This window comes from Chlorocebus sabaeus, chromosome 3, assembly GCF_047675955.1.
Source record: "Chlorocebus sabaeus isolate Y175 chromosome 3, mChlSab1.0.hap1, whole genome shotgun sequence".
Classification (NCBI taxonomy): Eukaryota; Metazoa; Chordata; class Mammalia; order Primates; family Cercopithecidae; genus Chlorocebus; species Chlorocebus sabaeus.
Window position 1 is genome coordinate 38,536,261 of NC_132906.1, and position 17,070 is coordinate 38,553,330.

Consider the following 17,070-nt stretch of genomic DNA (forward strand, 5'->3'; position numbering starts at 1 on the left):
AGCTGGTGTCTGGGTGACATTCCAAGGTTACTAATGCTTGTCAGTCCAACAACTTGCAGACTGTACATGATGGGGAATCTTTGGGGTTTGGCATCAAAGGAGAAAGGATGTAAAAATGGCCCTGATGGATGTTCTGAGGTTGTTTGATCTAAATCCAGAGAAAATAGCAGCTATCACAGCTGATGGAGTACCCGCTATGACTGGGAAGATGAATAGAATGGAGGAAAAAAATTAAAGTCAGAAAAGCTTGTGCTAGACATTTTATCGTATCTTTTTATTTTATTTTTTACAAACTAAGCTTGACAACTTGGAAATCCCTTTGTGCAGTTTATAAAATAATGAATTCTAAATCAGGGCCTAGATTCACCAACAGACCAAGCAATTATGTAAACAATTTCTGTTCCCCAATATGGCTCCCTGTCATTGCATTTTCAAGTCAAATCACTTGCACGAGGTGAAACAGTAATATATATAATGCATATCTTTGAAGCATTAGCTATCAGACATGGTGAGATGCCAGTTCCCCGACGTCCCAATGACAAGAAAGGTATCCTGTGTTATGTTTCCACTTCTGATTTACACTCAGAGAAGAGTCAACTGAAAGACAAAAGTGCTGCAGGATAATTTGTATTCTCATATCATTTCTCCTATGTTTGGTGGCATTTATTTTCTGATTTCATTACCATGGCTATTTCTTACTTTCAGGCCCCTTTTAAACACACACACACACATGCACACACACACACGCGCACACACACACACTTCTTAGAAGTTACAATTAGTCATGTGGTTTCTTATGAGTCTGCTTTGAAAGTGTTTACTCGTGTTAATGCTGGTCCTTTCTATAGCTTACTCGCTCCCGGAGAACGAGTACCAAGTGTATTATGCCCTTTGTGTTCTCCCCACCCAGTGAGTGTTCAATAAATACTATTGACCGACTGACACATCTCCCTCCTTTTCTCTGTCTCTGACACCTCTGCTTTCTTTCAGAAATGATATTTTTAAAAGTGGCAATGTTCCCTACTTTGGACTTAAAAAAAGAAAAAGCTCTTCTTAGCCTCAAACTTTTTCCTTATGTAAGATTTTCAACAATAGACAAAATATAGGTAGAAAGAAACCGATATTCTCCTACCCCTTAACAATAAATTCTGTTTTTAATTGGAGTGTGACAAGTATCTCACAGAATAAAAGCTTTCTCTCCAAGAACAATGTTAGCGTGCACATCTCCATTGAAGTAGCCATTAAAAAGTAATAATACCTGCTGCCCATCCTACCCACTCCAACAACTCCTGACTTCAGGGCAGGGCATTAATGGGCAGCCTCCGCTTTATTTTTCTTCTGTCACACGATGGGTCAGAGACAGTGTCTATAGTCAGTGTCTCTGTTGTTCTCTCACAGAACTTAAATAACAGTTTGTTCTCCTTTTGAAACAGAAGCCCAAATCACAATTATTTTTTTAACCTTCCCTTAGGAAAAGTCTTGGTAGTTCACTGATATCCAGAAATATGGACTTTTCAGGAGACATAAAAGTGTCCCCTCCATCCACCTGAGCATTGTTTGATCTCATAGAGGCAAGGTAGCATGCCTTTATTATTGTTTGCTTTCTCTATTAAAGCTATGATGGGCTGTACAGTTGTGGGAGATGATTGTTCCAGGGACTTTGCCCTCATGTCACATCCTTCCATTTGTGTCAGCCTCCTGGAAAACGTGCAGGTGAGAAAATCTCAACCTAATGTGGCACCTGCTCTTCACAGTCTGTCTCTACACTCACAGCAATTAGAGGAAGCAGTGCTCTCTTCGGGCCTGTTTCTGTGTCCTGTTTCTTTTCTTCTAAAATTCCTATTTTAAAGCCTCTTGAAAGAAAAAGAATATTCAGGAAAAGAGAAGGCCATAAATAAAAGAAGGATTAGCATGATATGCAAATGTTTATGGACATTTCTCCCTTTGTTCACTTGCTTGCAGGTGTCTACCTGGTTGCTGCTGCTGACACTGTAATTCTAACATCCAAAGCAATGTAACTACTGCAGTTCCCTAACCTATTTCAAGCCCTAGGGACGCCACCAGGAAAAAACGACCACTGAATGTCTTAGTTTGGGTTTCTCCAGAAGCAGAACCCAAGATAAGGATTCTAGTGCAAATTGTTTACTTAGGAGTTGGTCCTGGGAAATCAGGGGAGAGGGTGCCATCTGGCATCAGAGGTCTGGTGCTTTACATAGTTATGGAGGATGTCAGAGACAGGTGTCTGGAGTGGGATGGCTCCATTTCCTCATAGTGCTTGATCTATCTCCCTGGGCCTAGAAGCAGAACAACTTGTGGGAAGACAGTACAAAGAAAGACAGTGGGGGTAAGAGGTGCTGTGACCCCAGCCTATGGCCCAGGGCTCTTCCTCAGGTGGAGAAGGGACCTGGGGAGTGACATCCCTGTTGGGCCCAGGTTCAGCAGGGGAAGCAGCCCAGGTTGTGGTTTCTTCAGTGAAGCCAGGACAGACACAGACAAAGCGAGTTATGACAGTAACTCAAAATCCTCCTTCTCACTTTTTGAACCAAAGAGAGCAAACGGGATGAACTGGGGCCAGGACAACTGTTGAACTCTTAATTTGCTCCCTAAACATGTCTCTAGACTGTTCTAGGGCCAGGAAGACAAAAATAAGAGACAGTATCCATAGAATGTATACCATGCCCTGACCTGTGGGGTAGCCACATTTGACACAGGAAGCCAAAGCCAGATAAATAACCAAGGCCACACAGCTGGCAAATAGCAGAGCAGGGATTTAAACTCCTGCCACCAGACTCCAGAGTCTGCATTTGTGACCACTGCACATAGGGCCACAGGGAAATAACATTTATTCACATCTGTGCTCATCTTCACTCCTGTCGTTTTCCCAACATGCAGTAAGAAATGATGGTGCAGTGTCTTAGGAACTGCTTAGCTTTCCTCATAGAGATTCTTGGATTTGGACATCATGTCTGGGGCTACCTTCTTTACACACTCTCTATTATTGGTTTCTGTAAGTCAAAACAGGGTTTACTAATGGATGCAGGCCCAGAACAGTATTCTCACCATATGACAAAGGGCACTGTGCTGGCATCATAAACTCTTCATTGATTCACCTTTCACCTCTTCTATAACTTTGTATTCTTATTCCCACTTTAACACACCTATGTTCCCCATCCAAATGATACGAGTAAAGTGGAAACTATTCCTCTTTCCAAGGCAATGAGTACAATATGTAAGGGAAATCCAGCCAGCGCAACTCTTTGATAGTTCTATCTGGAGAATATGCTTGGCATGATAATTATTCAGGTAAGCTTTTCCTCCCAGGAGGACAGGCAGTTATTTTGACAGCTTATTTCACTGTCACAGATAAGTTTACATTGTCAATTAATGGGAATACACCAGGTAATAGTCATGAGCTCTCAGGGGATAATCTCGAAGCCATTTCCAAATGTCCTTTATGGAAGCATATGGTCATATCCTCCACTTCATCACCAGGTCAATCAGCAGTTGCTCTTTAATATGGTATGTTCTTCATGCACCAGTGCAATTTCCAAGCTCTATCCCATTTGTTTTCCCCCCATGGTGCTTGAAAGTTGCTTAAGCCACTGATTATTGCCTTGCCATGAGCTCTGATCGCTCTTCTGGATAGTAGGCATTCAGATGTCATCTTTAATTTGTGATATTAATATTAAACTCCATCACCGTTCAGTGGTTTTAGTGAAGTATTTACATATAGACTAGCAAAGTGTTTGAGCCGTGCACTGAAAACTGTCCATTCCTAATTGGAACCGTAAAGTTTACCACAGCATCTGCATGATGTGGATATGATTTCTGGTTATAAAGGAGCCTTGGAGGTTTGCTTTCAAAAACAAATGAGATGTGTCTTTGCAGCTCGGTATTTCCTCGCCCATTCTGACTGTTCATGATTGGTGGTGACTGTGCTCTAAGAACTGTTTTTTACAACCTCACATGCTTTTGGGAAAGATTAACTTAAAGAGTTTTTACTGGGAATCACATCTAAAATTAATGAACTAATTAGTTAAGAAATGTATTACTTTATTATGGAAAGAGAAACCTGGCACCCTAATGAGAGGATGAAATGTCCTTTTATTTTATGACATTAGAGGAAGGTGGACTTGTTAAGAACTTTTGGACTGCTACTATCAATTACATGATTTAAAGATCACCTCATCCTGTGAGAAAGATGGATTATCAATCAGTATTTGAGAGGCTCAAGAGGATGAAAGACAGAAAAAGAGAAAAGAAAAAGGGAACATCTTCCTAGTTGTGTTGTTAGATGACCTTGTGCCCTGGTATGTTTAAATTGCTTACTTCCTATAACTCTATAAACTTCTGTGTTTTCATTTGCCGGATTAGATTGAAGTGTCAGCCATATTTGATGAATGGCATTGGTAATATATGTTCATGTTCATCTTTGCTCTTTCTGCTTTTATTTATATAGTCAGTATAATTTATTTCTCCTGAAAAAGCTTTCAGCAGAAAAGATTTTTTAACGTACAAATACTTTTTAACAGGGCCCTGGGGTCTGTGATGATCAAATCACTCATCTTTCCTCCTTCGTTCTAGGTTTTTTATCCTCTCTTGCTTACTTTTAAAACTAGAGACTAAAAAAGAACATAAGAAAGCTCAGTGGTTGCACCATTGGGCATTGAAGTTAGCACTGTCGGCAAGTCTCTAGCACAGTCTATGCATATATTAGTGGAATGACATGAAGAATTGCATAATTATCTGGATAATTTAATTACAAAATACCAGTCTGCAACCTTTCCTATGCAAACACTGTGTTCACTTATAAAGCAGGCCAAGCATAAGACTGAGAATTTATTGTGGTTCTAGCTGAATAGAGGGAATTTGTTTCTTTCTAAGGTGGTATTGAGAAGGAATCTGTGGTGATCTTGAGGTAAAAATGGAGCACCTTGTTAACTGTGTAACCAGTTACTCACTCTGGTTTTTTTCACTTGAATCAAAATATCCTGTTTACGTTAGTAGGCACGCCTACCTGTTTCAAAGCTCTTAGAGGGATAATAGGTAAAAAGCGAGGTGGATAAGGATTCGAGGACTGAAATCATAGTCAGCCCAGTTCAAGTCTGAAAACTACAAAACGGGAGATAGAGAATATAATAAACACAAGGCTATAATATAATAAACACAAGGCTGAATTTTGGGGAGTGCCTTGTTTGTTCTTTCCTTTCTTTCTTCCTTAAAAAAAAATACAAATGGCCCAGGCTTACTATGGTTTGCCTTACTATTTTGTAACTTTACAGTGGTGCAAAAGTAATACATATTTAGTAGAAACCATACTTTGAGTACCCATACAACCATTCTAATTTTCACTTTCAGTATTTAATAAATTACATGAGATATTCAACACTTTAGTATAAAATCGGCTTTGTGTTGGATGATTTTGTCCAACTGTAGGCTAATGTAAGTTAAACACGTTAAAGGCGGGCCAGGCTGCATTTTTGACTTAATTTTTTTTCAGCTTATGATGGGTTTATTGGGACGTAACCCCATCATAAGTCAAGGAACATGTATATTCCATCCTTATCCTGAACTGCGTCTTTTCCCTCATTTCTTTTTTCATCTTTTTTTGCCATCCAAGAATTTATCCTGCTGGTTGAATCCAAGGTCTTTGTATTGTTTACCTAAAGGTTATTGAAACATTGATAGTTACAGTAAAAATGCCCAAGTTAAACCAGTTCAATCACAGAATAACAGCATGCACATAGCTGGATTTTTGCTTTGCATTTGTCTCTGATCCACAGAAATGACGATTACCATGACCCACTTACACACAACCTGTGTTCTGACTGCCCCGGGCTTAGATCCTGACTTGTCTAGGACTCTGTGAAACAAAAAGAGATGATGTATATGCTTTTGGAAGACTCTGGATACATTTGTTCTGACACTAGAGAGTCAAAGAAGTTGAACTTAAAAAAAAATAAAGCGAACATAAGAGTAGCAAATTACAGTCCTGCATGACTGAGCACCAGATATAAGCTCATGAATTTTAAAAATTAGAATTAAGTCAAATTTTATTTCTCGTGTACATGTGGATAAAGTGAAGAATGTGTTTATCATTTTTCAATGCAAAAGTTTCTCAGTTGTGTGATTAACATGCAAAATGCGGATCAAATTCTACCTTTGCCTATTCTTTTGTACAACACTTTACAGTCAGTTGTTATAATTCCTGTTCATTTGAGAAAAGAGTATGTTAACATTTGGGCTAACATAAAAATAAGGTTAATTTTAAAGAACTAGGTGTTTCTATAACGGCACAAGCAATCGTTTGAGGCTGCTTAAAATTATAAATATATGAAAATGTTTATAGCTTTAGCTCTGGAATAAATGTCGTATTATGATCCTTAGATGTCTAAGAGACATCTCAAATTTAACACAATCTAAACTGAACTCTTCATATTATATTTCCCTACATCTTGCTCATAACCACTTCTGCTACAGTTTTTCCTTTTTTTTTTTTTTTTTTTTTTTTTAGTTTTTGTTTGTTTGCATTTTGTTTATAAGAGAAGAGGTCTTGCTATGTTGCCCAGGCTGGCCTCTAACCCCTGGGCTCAAGTGAACCTTCTGCCTTAGCGTCCCAAGTAGCTGGGACTACAAGAATGCGCCACCATGTCCAGCTCATATTCTTTTAGGTTTTTATTCTTCCAGTTGTTCAGTCCAAAAACTTCAGAGTCTTCTTGACCTTTCTGTTTCTCTGTCACATGCCATAGCCAATCTTTCAGCAAACCCTATTTATTCTACCCTCAAAATACTCCTCAAATCTCACTACTTCTCCTCATCTCTATCACTACCACTCTCTTTCTCCTCTGAATTAACATAAGAGTTGTCTAACTTGCTGCCTGCTTCTATCTTTGCTCTTTTAGAGTGCATTCTCAACAGAAAAGCCAGATTAATTATTTACATCAGGGCACAGTTCTCATCTGCTCAAACCCCTCCAATGGCTTCCTTGCCCACCCACCCCAGGGTAAAAGCCAAAACTTGACAATGCCCAATATAATATGGCTCACATTGCTTGTTTGACTTCATCCGTTGTGCTCTCCTTTGCTCATTCCATTTCTGTCACCTTGTTTTTGCTGTTTCCCCTTCCTGGAGCATTCTTCCAGATATCCTAATAGTTTACTCCATTATAACCTTTAGGTCTTTGCTGAAAGGTCAACTTACCAATAAAAACTTTCTTTATTACCTTATTTACAATTGTACATTACACCGCCTGCGCTACCTGTCTTCCTTTCCTTCTTATTTCTCTTCATAGTACATATTACTATGTATATACATGCACACACTATACATACACACACACACATTCATTATGTATATAATGTTAGACTGATGTAGATAGTAATACTAAGATAAACATACTGTGTGTGCATGCATATTACTAACATACTATATATATAGTCAATGTTTTTGTGTGTGGATGTCTCTCTATGTACACATATACACACTAATTTTTCTTTTTTGTAGAGACAGGATCTTACTTTGTTGCCCAGCTGGTCTCAAACTCCCAGACTCAAGTGATCTTTCTGCTTTGGCCTCCCAAAATGCTGGAATTACAAGAGTGAGCCACAGCACCAAGCCTGATATTCTATTTTTTATCTATACAAATGACTATTTCATATGATTCGACTTAGTATTGTGTCTACATTTCCCCTCTGTTTCTTACCTTTTGCCCCCTCGGTCTTCTCACCTCTTGGCTCAGTTCTGGTTTGTGTTCCTTACACTCATCCAACACCTCTCAATACCAGTGCCTAAGTGAAGAACTGGTAAGTCCAGGGTATTTCATGATCCTTTCTTCTTCCAATGCTTTCTTCATAAGCCCATCTGAAGTCTCTTCCACATCAGCCATAGGAGGTAGCAGTAGAAACATTGTGGGAGTCAGATGCATATGAGATGAGGACCCTTACTTCTCCCATTAATCTCCCTTGCATATTTCGACCAATGCCTAAATTGGCCAACATACATAGCTGGCTAACAAGCGTGGTGCTAATGCTGTCTTCTACATACCTTTGATGAAATGATCATGTATAACAGGTGATCCAAGCAGATATGGTATAGTAATTTAAAATGGATTAATCATAAACAGAATAGGCCAAATTAAAGGTGAAGTTGGACACTGTGTAAAAACTGGGCCTTGCTTTGGCCTTGTGGAAAATCAGAGAATGAGCTTTGGAGAAAGACTTGGCCATAGGGTAAGGGTAGGGCTGGAGAGCTGAGCAGTAGGGATTACTTGGGAGTGTGATCAGTCTGCATTACCCAGTTCAGAGGAGGACACTTTTAGTCAGCTTCTGGGTAGACAGGTGAGCCAAGGAGGCCTTGACTGGTTTTATCTAGCCAGCAGGGGTGGAAATGGGGAACAGGGGCATAAATGGAGGAAGTAGGACTGGCAAGTTGGCCTTCCCACTTTCTTTGACCTTGGAGAGAGATGTGGTCCCTGGGGCTATCCAGGAGCCCACATCCAGAATGGGACATAAATTGTGTGCTCAGGCATTCTCGGCCCTGGCCCAGCTACACCAGCTCCTCATAAACCACATGGACTTTCTGGACTTTATTTCCCCATGGAAGACACAAAAGCCCTCATACAACATGTCTTCCCTATTCTGCTGCTCCCCAGTCTGGGCCCACTCCTCACACCATCTTACTGCCACCTTGAACCTATGAGTAACATGGAAATCTCCTGGAACAAAGACAGAAAGGAAACCACTTCCTCTACTGATAATGCAGATCCTGTTTTTTTGACCAATAGATCACTGGAGAGAGATTGAGACAAATTTGTATGCAGAAGGACCTTTATGTTTTGTTTTGGTTGATTTTTAAAAATATTTTAAATTGCCAGAGTTCCTGTGTATACTCCACCTGGCTTTCCCTGATGATAGCCTCTTACATAATCATAACATATTATTAAAAATATATTATTGACACTGATATCCTATTTTTTTATTTTTTTCCTTTCTTTTTTTTTTAGTAATGTCTCTACAATGGGATACCCTATTATTAACAGACAGATGGATCTTGTTTTATATTGACAAAGGAAGAGCTTCCATCTTTGATTACATTGACTTTTGTCTGGGTTAACGCAAAGTGACTCAGAGTGGCATCCTCTTTTCTGCATCTTCTGTCAGATTGATAAAATATGATTGTTAAGAATTGGATGGATGGGGCCAGGCACAATGGCTTATGCCTGTAATCCTAGCACTTTGGGAGGCTGAAGCAGGAGGATCATTTGAGGTCAGGAGTTCAAAACCAGACTGGTCAACAGGGTGAAACCCCATATTTATTAAAAATACAAAAACGGTGGCTCACGCCTGTAAGCCCAGCACTTTGGGAGGCCGAGACAGGCGGATCACGAGGTCAGGAGATCGAGACCATCCTGGCTAACACGGTGAAACCCCGTCTCTACTAAAAATGCAAAAAAATTAGCTGGGCATGGCGGCGGGCACCTGTAGTCTCAGCTACTAGGGAGGCTGAGGCAGGAGAATGGCGTGAACCTGGGAGGCGGAGCTTGCAGTGAGCTGAGATCACGCCACTGCACTCCAGCCTGGGCAACTGAGCTAGACTCCATCTCAAAAAAACAAAAACAAAAACAAAACAAAACAAAAATTAGCCAGGCATGGTGGTGCCTGTAATCCCAGCTTCTCGGGAGGCTAAGGCAGGAGAATCACTTGAGCCCAGGAAGTGGAGGCTGCAGTGAGCACAGATGGCGCCACAGAACTCCAGCCTGGGTGACAGAGTGAGACTCTGTCTCAAAACAAACAAACAAACAAACACAGCGAAAGAACTGGATGGTTGGATAGTGAGTTAGCAAATGTGCTTAAATCTAATAATGACATCCCATTTTGCCTCTCCTTGGGTGCTGGCATTTGGTTGGGTTGTGGGTCTTCACTGATCTCTAAGATACGTGACTTTCAAGTCAATGCACACTATCAAACCACAGGTTCCCAGTGCTCAAATATGTGGGGCGCCAGCCAAAACACAGCCTTTGGGCTGTGGAGTGTTTGTTAGTAAGAAGACAGGCTGTGCTCTAGCTAATCGAACTTCCATCTCTTTGAATCAATCCCGCCTCTTGCTAGGACATCTTGCAGCTTCATCATTTCGTCTCTCCTAATCACTCATCTAAGGCTGTATTATTGTAGTCTATACTATCCAGAAATTTGATTTTCCATGTGAATTGGCTGTTGATGGAAGTGGGTGATGAAACTGTGCTTTCAGTATGGGTCAGGTTCCAATGGTATATGTTCTCCTGTCTCCTTCACCTATGTATAGTATTTAAGTTTAATAGTTTCACATATACTCAAGCCCCAGGAGTCCAAATTCCTTCCTACACCAACTGTTTTGAAAAACTCTTCCAGGACTTCATGAAGATTAATCAGACACAAGGGGGCTTGCCAATAGAAATATCAGCAGATTTCTTTTGTGGTTTCAACATCTTATTTGCCTGGAACTTAAATATAAATTGATACAATCATTTTGGATACACCTAAAGGACTTATCCAACAGTAAGACAACTGTTTCACGAGATGCCACTATATTATGGGTTCCACTAGGCTGTGGTTTGACAAATTGATGTTACCTGGGCTGAGGTAAGTCCTTTCTTTCTAAGTCCACATCTAACTGTTGATTAGTGAGGAGTGAAAAGATGCTTATTATTGCCAATTAGACAGCTACGTTTTGTTGACAAGATGCTCAAAACTTTTCTTTATCTGACTTTTTCTGGGGCAAAAATGGAAGAGATAAGATCATGAAGTTGTTTCCTGGCTAATGGAAGGAGTAGGCAAATTGACCTCACCGTCAAACAGAGTTTCCTTTAGAGTACTGTAGTAATTAGAGTAGAAATTACAGGCATATCCTCGGGATATTATCTTCAGAGACTAAGATATTCTGTAGGAACCAAGATTTCATAGTGACGTTATTGTTGAGACAGACTCGTGCAAATATAAAGCCCTAGAAATGACTTCTCTTATCAATCTGAGATGAACCAATTTTTGCAAGCATGGATAACCTGGAAGCATCGGAGACTGATGCATTGGTTTTTCAGCCAGAGCAAAACATACGTGTATCTCTGGCAGTTGAGTGAAGAATATGTATAAGGAAAAGTGTGAAAGCTACATGGAAGATGAAAGGATAGTCTGATGCCATGTAAAAAATTTAGAATATGAGATTATAATCTTTTACTTCTTTAGGAAAATATGTAAAATGAAAAAAAAAGTTTCACGTCTCTTAGGGCTAATCCCAGTCCTGGAGTCTGTGACAATAACTAATGCTTCATTTGGTTTTGCTTTTAATTTTAGCTCCCTCAGTCTGCCCCTGCCCCTGCTGGCCCCACTCTCAGCAGACAATCTTGCCTCCCAATTAGTAAAGAAAATTGAGGCCATTGGGTATAATCTTTCTTAAATCCTGCCCCTCGACCTATAAACTGTTTTCATTCATGCCTGCACTGAGTTTCTCTCACCCTGTCTCAGAGGCTGAGGTGTTTCCTTTTCCTGCTTAAGGCCAAACCCTTTACCTGTCCCTTGAGCCAGTTACCTTTGGCCTCTTTGAGGACGTTGTTCTGTCTTTACATACCCTTCCTAGAGCTCAAAACTTTATGCAGAAATGTCTATGCTAAACTCAAGACCCTGAAAGAAATATTTTCCTTTCATTGTAGTTAGCATTTTCCCAACTAATATTCTATAACAGATTGATATTTAAATATCTTTTATTGGGGCCAAAGATACATTGAGAAGGGATAAAATGAATACAAATGTCCACATCACATTGACAACTTCTTTTTGAAACATTTTTATAAAATGTAAAAACTTGGTACCTATGGAAAAGCAATTAGAAACAATCTTTTCTACATTTACAATGCATAACTCAAATCCCCTATTAATTCAGGAGGCAGTTTTATCTTATTTAAACACCTGGTTTTTATAACAGGACACATATACTCTTATATGCCAGTATTTTGATAATTCACACTAATTACATTGGACTAATTTTGGTTTGAAGCATTTTTTAATGTGCACATTTCTTCTTTTCTGACAAAATATGGTTATTAATAAAATATAACATTTAATTTTTTAAAAATATGTAGGAAAGAAGTAAGCTTGTCATTTTCTCTTGCATCATGGTAAGTTGTTACCAAATAAGCTCTATATTGTTTGTGACCAAAACATTTTCTTCTCCCTTTCCATGTTATTTGTCAGAGTCATACTGACAATAATAATAATAATGACAACAAAATTAACATCAGTATAGTGTGTCACAAATTGCAGGGCATGTCACAACATTATCTCATGTTTCTTTTGATGTCAACAGTGTGTGGCACACAGCATATACTGATAGTGTCAGTGGCTCCTTTCCACAGATAAGAAAATTGAGAGGTAGGAATCTTAAGTGACACAACTAGAAAGAGACAAAGTTGCATATAAAACTATAACATCTGTCATTTAAAACAGTAATTAAAGACAACACACTTGGCTTGACATCATATTTACACGTAAACATTTTTGAGGGGGATATGAAGTGGCAGAACTGTTTGTGGTATAATTGGAGTAATCAAATATGCTTCTCAATTTTCACATTTTTGTATAGATATAGATAGAGGATAAGGAACTGTTTCTTGTATCATTTTTATTATTTTTTCCCAATATTTAGTTCGTGGTATTTGTTCAGTATTCTCTAAACCCACAGTCAGTGTTTGGGAAAGGCTCTAAGTTCACTGTTTTGCACCTCCTTGAAACTTCTAGAAGGGAGAATCTGGCCTCAGTGCATTCCTGATTGCTAAGGACTCATTTTCTGTTTTTCAGTTTAGGTGGACTTGGTTTTCCAAAATTGTTTCTTCTGAGAGTTATATTCCTGACTGCAGCACCTATTCATCTTGCCTATCTACACATTTGAACATGAAGGCTGAAAATTCATTTATGCTTTTCATAATGTCACTGCATTTTGCACATCATTCCTGGGTTTTCCCTCACCCGCCCTTACTGCCTCCTTCAGTGAGCTTGTATTCCATCATCTTACATTTTCATAATATTTGTGAGCAGACCCTTCATTTAATTTTCAGCTTTCACTTGCTTTCTCATTGTGTAATGTCTTTGAAGTTCAGGCTGTAAACTTTGTCACCCTTTCTCTCTATTCTGTATTTTGTGCCTCTAATACTCGTTTTTCTTATCTCTGATTACTTCTTCCAGGTCCTATTCTCTTGTAGTCGCCCCTTTCCACTCCAGGGGCACCTACCGTTAGATCATTCACAGAACCCTGGGAGAGCGAGTAATTGCTTCCTGAACACTTTCCATTTCTTTTCCTATTTCCTCGCTTATCCCTCAGTATTGTACTCAATATGGTCTCCGTGTTTTCAAATTGCTTTTCTCTTTTCTTCAGATTAACGTACCCTAATCATTAAAATGATTTGAAATAACTATCGTACCATTGCTATAACTCAGACTCAACATGTGGACTTTTATAGTCCCCTTTTTGTATTTAGAAGTTGCTCCACATCCCTTATTCTGATATGGTTCTTTGTTTTGTGTGCTAAAACTAATTAAACCTAACTTACATAGAATTCTTCTGATAACAGACCAAAGATAGACTAAAATTTTCCTTTGCATTACTTTCTGAAAGTGGGGCATATGGAGCAAAACTATAAGTAAGATTGAGGAAATAACATTTAGTTCCTTGTATGATGCCATACATTTGAAAATAATTATATAATTTCATAAGCTAAGTATAAATGAATTACCTATTATCAATGACAAAACTGAATTAGAACTTTTATTGGGAAATTGGGTCAATAATATAACATTTTAAAATGCGTCTACGTTTATATTTCATTTATTTAAAAACAGCTCCAAAGTTTACTTTAAGGAAGATTTGCTTTTGTCAGGTGTGCCTTTCTATGGAAGTCGGTTTTTTAAAACTTGCCTTGAGCTCAGTTTTCTTCTCTGTATTCTGATCTTAACACACGTTCATTTACATAAAATTCTGACTGTCCAATGCCTTTCTTACACATATTTTTTTGAGCCATATTTTAAGCTGCAGTGGCTTTGAGGCTTCATTTGTAAACATTTTTGTTTACTGGGAAGTTTTTTTTTTAGATGAAATTCATAAAACATAGCATTAACCATTTTTAAGTAAATAATTCAGCGGCATGGTGTACACTCCCAGTGCTGTGAAACCAGCACTTCTACATAGTTTCAAAACTTTTCATAACCTTGTGCCCATTAAGCAGTTGCTTTCCATTCCCAGGCCTTGGCAACCATCAGTCTGCATCCATCTCTCTGGATGTACTTGTTCTTCATATTTCATATAAATGGAATCATACTACATATGACCTTTTGTGTTTGCCTTCCTTTACTTAGTACAGTGTTTTCAAGGTTCATGCACACTGTAGCATGTAACAGTATTTCATTCCTTTTTATGGCTGAATAATATTCCATTATATCTATATACTACAATTTGGGGGTTTGTTCCATTAATGGAAATTTGAACTGTCCACCTTCTGGCTATTTTGAATAATGCTGCTACCAGCATGCATGTGTATGTGTTTGCGTGCCTGTTTTTAGTTCTCTTGGGTATACATCTAGAAATGGAATCACTGTGTGATATGTAATTCTGTGTTTAATTTTTTTGAGGAACTGCAAATGTGTTTTTCTCAACTTTTAAAGTTTATCTTTAACGCAAAAACTAAAGTTTTAGGTGAAATATCTCTGAAAGTCAGTTTTCCTTGAATTGCACCCAGAGTCTTAAAATCAAAATCATCAGCCGGGTGCAGTGGCTCACGCCTGTAACCCTAGCACTTTGGGAGGCTGAGGCGAGTAGATCACCTGAAGTCAGGAGTTCAAGACCAGCCTGACCAACATGGTGAAACTCCATCTCCACAAAAATACAAAAACTAGCCAAGCATGGTGGCATGTGCCTGTTATCCTAGCTACTCGGGAAGCTGAGGTAGAAGAATCGCTTGAACCTGGGAGGTGGTGGTTGCAGTGATCTGAGATTGTGCCACTGTACTCGAACCTGGGTGACAGAGCGAAACTCTATCTCAAAAAATAATAATAATAATAATAATCAAAATAATCAATTACTTGATTATTCTTGGTTGACCCTTGAACAACATGGAGGTTAGGGGTCCTGACCCTCTGTGCAGTGGAAAAGTCTTGTATAACTTTTGATTCCCTAGAAAGCTTAATCACTAATAGCTTACTGTTAAACAGAAGCCTTGCCAATCATAGTTGATTAACACATATTTTGTATGTTATATGTATTATATACTGTATTCTTATGAATAAGCTAGAGAAAAGGCCATTAAAAAATTGTAAGGAAGGGAAAATATATTACTGTATTAGTTTGTTCTCACACTGCTAATGAAGACATACCCATGACTGGGTAATTTAAAAAGAAAAGAGGTTTAATTGACTCACAGTTCAACATGGCTGAGGAGGCCTCAGGAAACTTACACTCATGGTGGGAGGTGAACTCCTCACAGGGTGGCAGGAAGGAGAAGTATGAGCAAAAGGGTGAAAAGTCCCTTATAAAACCATCAGATGTTATAAGAACTCTCTCAGTATTATGAGAATGGCATGAGGGTAACTGCCCCCATGATTAAATTACCTCCCACCAGATCCCTCTCATGACGCGTGGGGATAATGGGAACTATAATTCAAGATGGGATTTGGATGGGGACACAGTCAAAACCATATCAATTACTATGCATTCAATGGAAGTGGATCATCACACGTTCTTCATTCTCATCTTCTTGTTGAGTAGGCTGAGGAGGAGGTAGAGAAGAGGTTTGTTTTGCTGTCTCAGGGTTGGTGGAGACAGAAAATCCATGTATAAGTAGACCCATGCAGTTCAAATCCATATTGTTCAAGGGTCAACTGTATATATATATATATATATATATATATATATACATTAATATTATGATATGAGTTTCAGGAAAAACATCCTTATGTTAAATCATTGAATACAGTTATGTACTAGAAACTAAAAGTTTCTCTGGTATGTTAGGTAATGGAGGAGGTTAAGTAACTGGTGACTCGTCACTGAGAGAAGGCCTAACATCTCCCTCCCTGAGTCCATAAAACTCACTCAGCTGCATTCTCAGGGACACAGGAAGATTCTACAATCTTCATAGAGCATTATAGTAAAGTTATTAGTTTCAAGTAATTTTCATTTTTTATTTTCTTTACCTTCTTATTTATGTGTTCTTTAATATAACTAACTTAAGTCTGGCTTTGAAAGCAACAGCAAAGAAGAATGCAGGAAAGAAAGTATGGAAGAGGAAAAGAGAAAAAGAGAGAAAAACAGGTGAGGTAAAAACCTAATGCAACATTAAGAAAAACATTGTAAACAAACAGCTTTGGCCATCATTTGGTTTCAGGACTGCAAAGAATCCCATCGATTATTCATATTGAGGACTATTTTCAATAAAATGCTCCTATATTGACTCCATTCTCTTTATTTTTCACAATTAATATTTATGTCTTTCCTTTGAGTTACCTTCTTTTTAGGAAGTTTAAATATCCAAAGAAGAGACTAATTTTAAGGATAAAAAAATAACCATCTCTTCTCCTTTCATTTGTCAATTTAGGTATTTAAGCTTATTAAATAGATCAACCATAGATGAACCTTTACATTTGAGTATTCTACTATTATTTCTCAGTGTTAGGTGAGAAGATTTATTTTCATCAAACCCCTTGCGGTTTCCTGTAATGTTTTAAGGAAAATTAAATAATCCCTGAGAATTGAAATGCAAGGATGAAGTTACATATTATGGTGGCAATGTGATACCACGTTTACTTGTATTAAAAATGAATATAACGGTTTAGATTTATTGGACAATAGTTTATGTCTTCAGAGTCCAAGCTTTAAAGGTTCATTCTGTACAGTAATACTTCAGTAAGATACATCTCCCTCGTCTGCAGGATCTCATTTATAAGCTAGGTTCACCTTCTGCTTCCTGCAGTAATAAATGTTTTTGCCTGCAAAATTTTAGATGAGATATTGTATTCCTCTTCTTCTCCCCTTTGCAACCTATTGCCCCATAGGAAG

General features: G+C 38.4%; 1 long non-coding RNA gene across 1 annotated transcript in view; it reads right to left on the reverse strand.

Moving 5' to 3' along the window:
* Nucleotides 1–205: 205 nt before the first annotated feature.
* LOC140711414 (uncharacterized) overlaps nucleotides 206–17,070 on the reverse strand; it is a 34,979-nt gene continuing 18,114 nt past the window's right edge. Inside the window, exons 3-4 of the long non-coding RNA XR_012092594.1 lie at nucleotides 7,703–15,781; nucleotides 206–597 (exon numbers count right to left, since the gene is read on the reverse strand). This is a non-coding gene — a long non-coding RNA (uncharacterized lncRNA). The remainder of the gene's footprint in view (nucleotides 598–7,702; nucleotides 15,782–17,070) is intronic.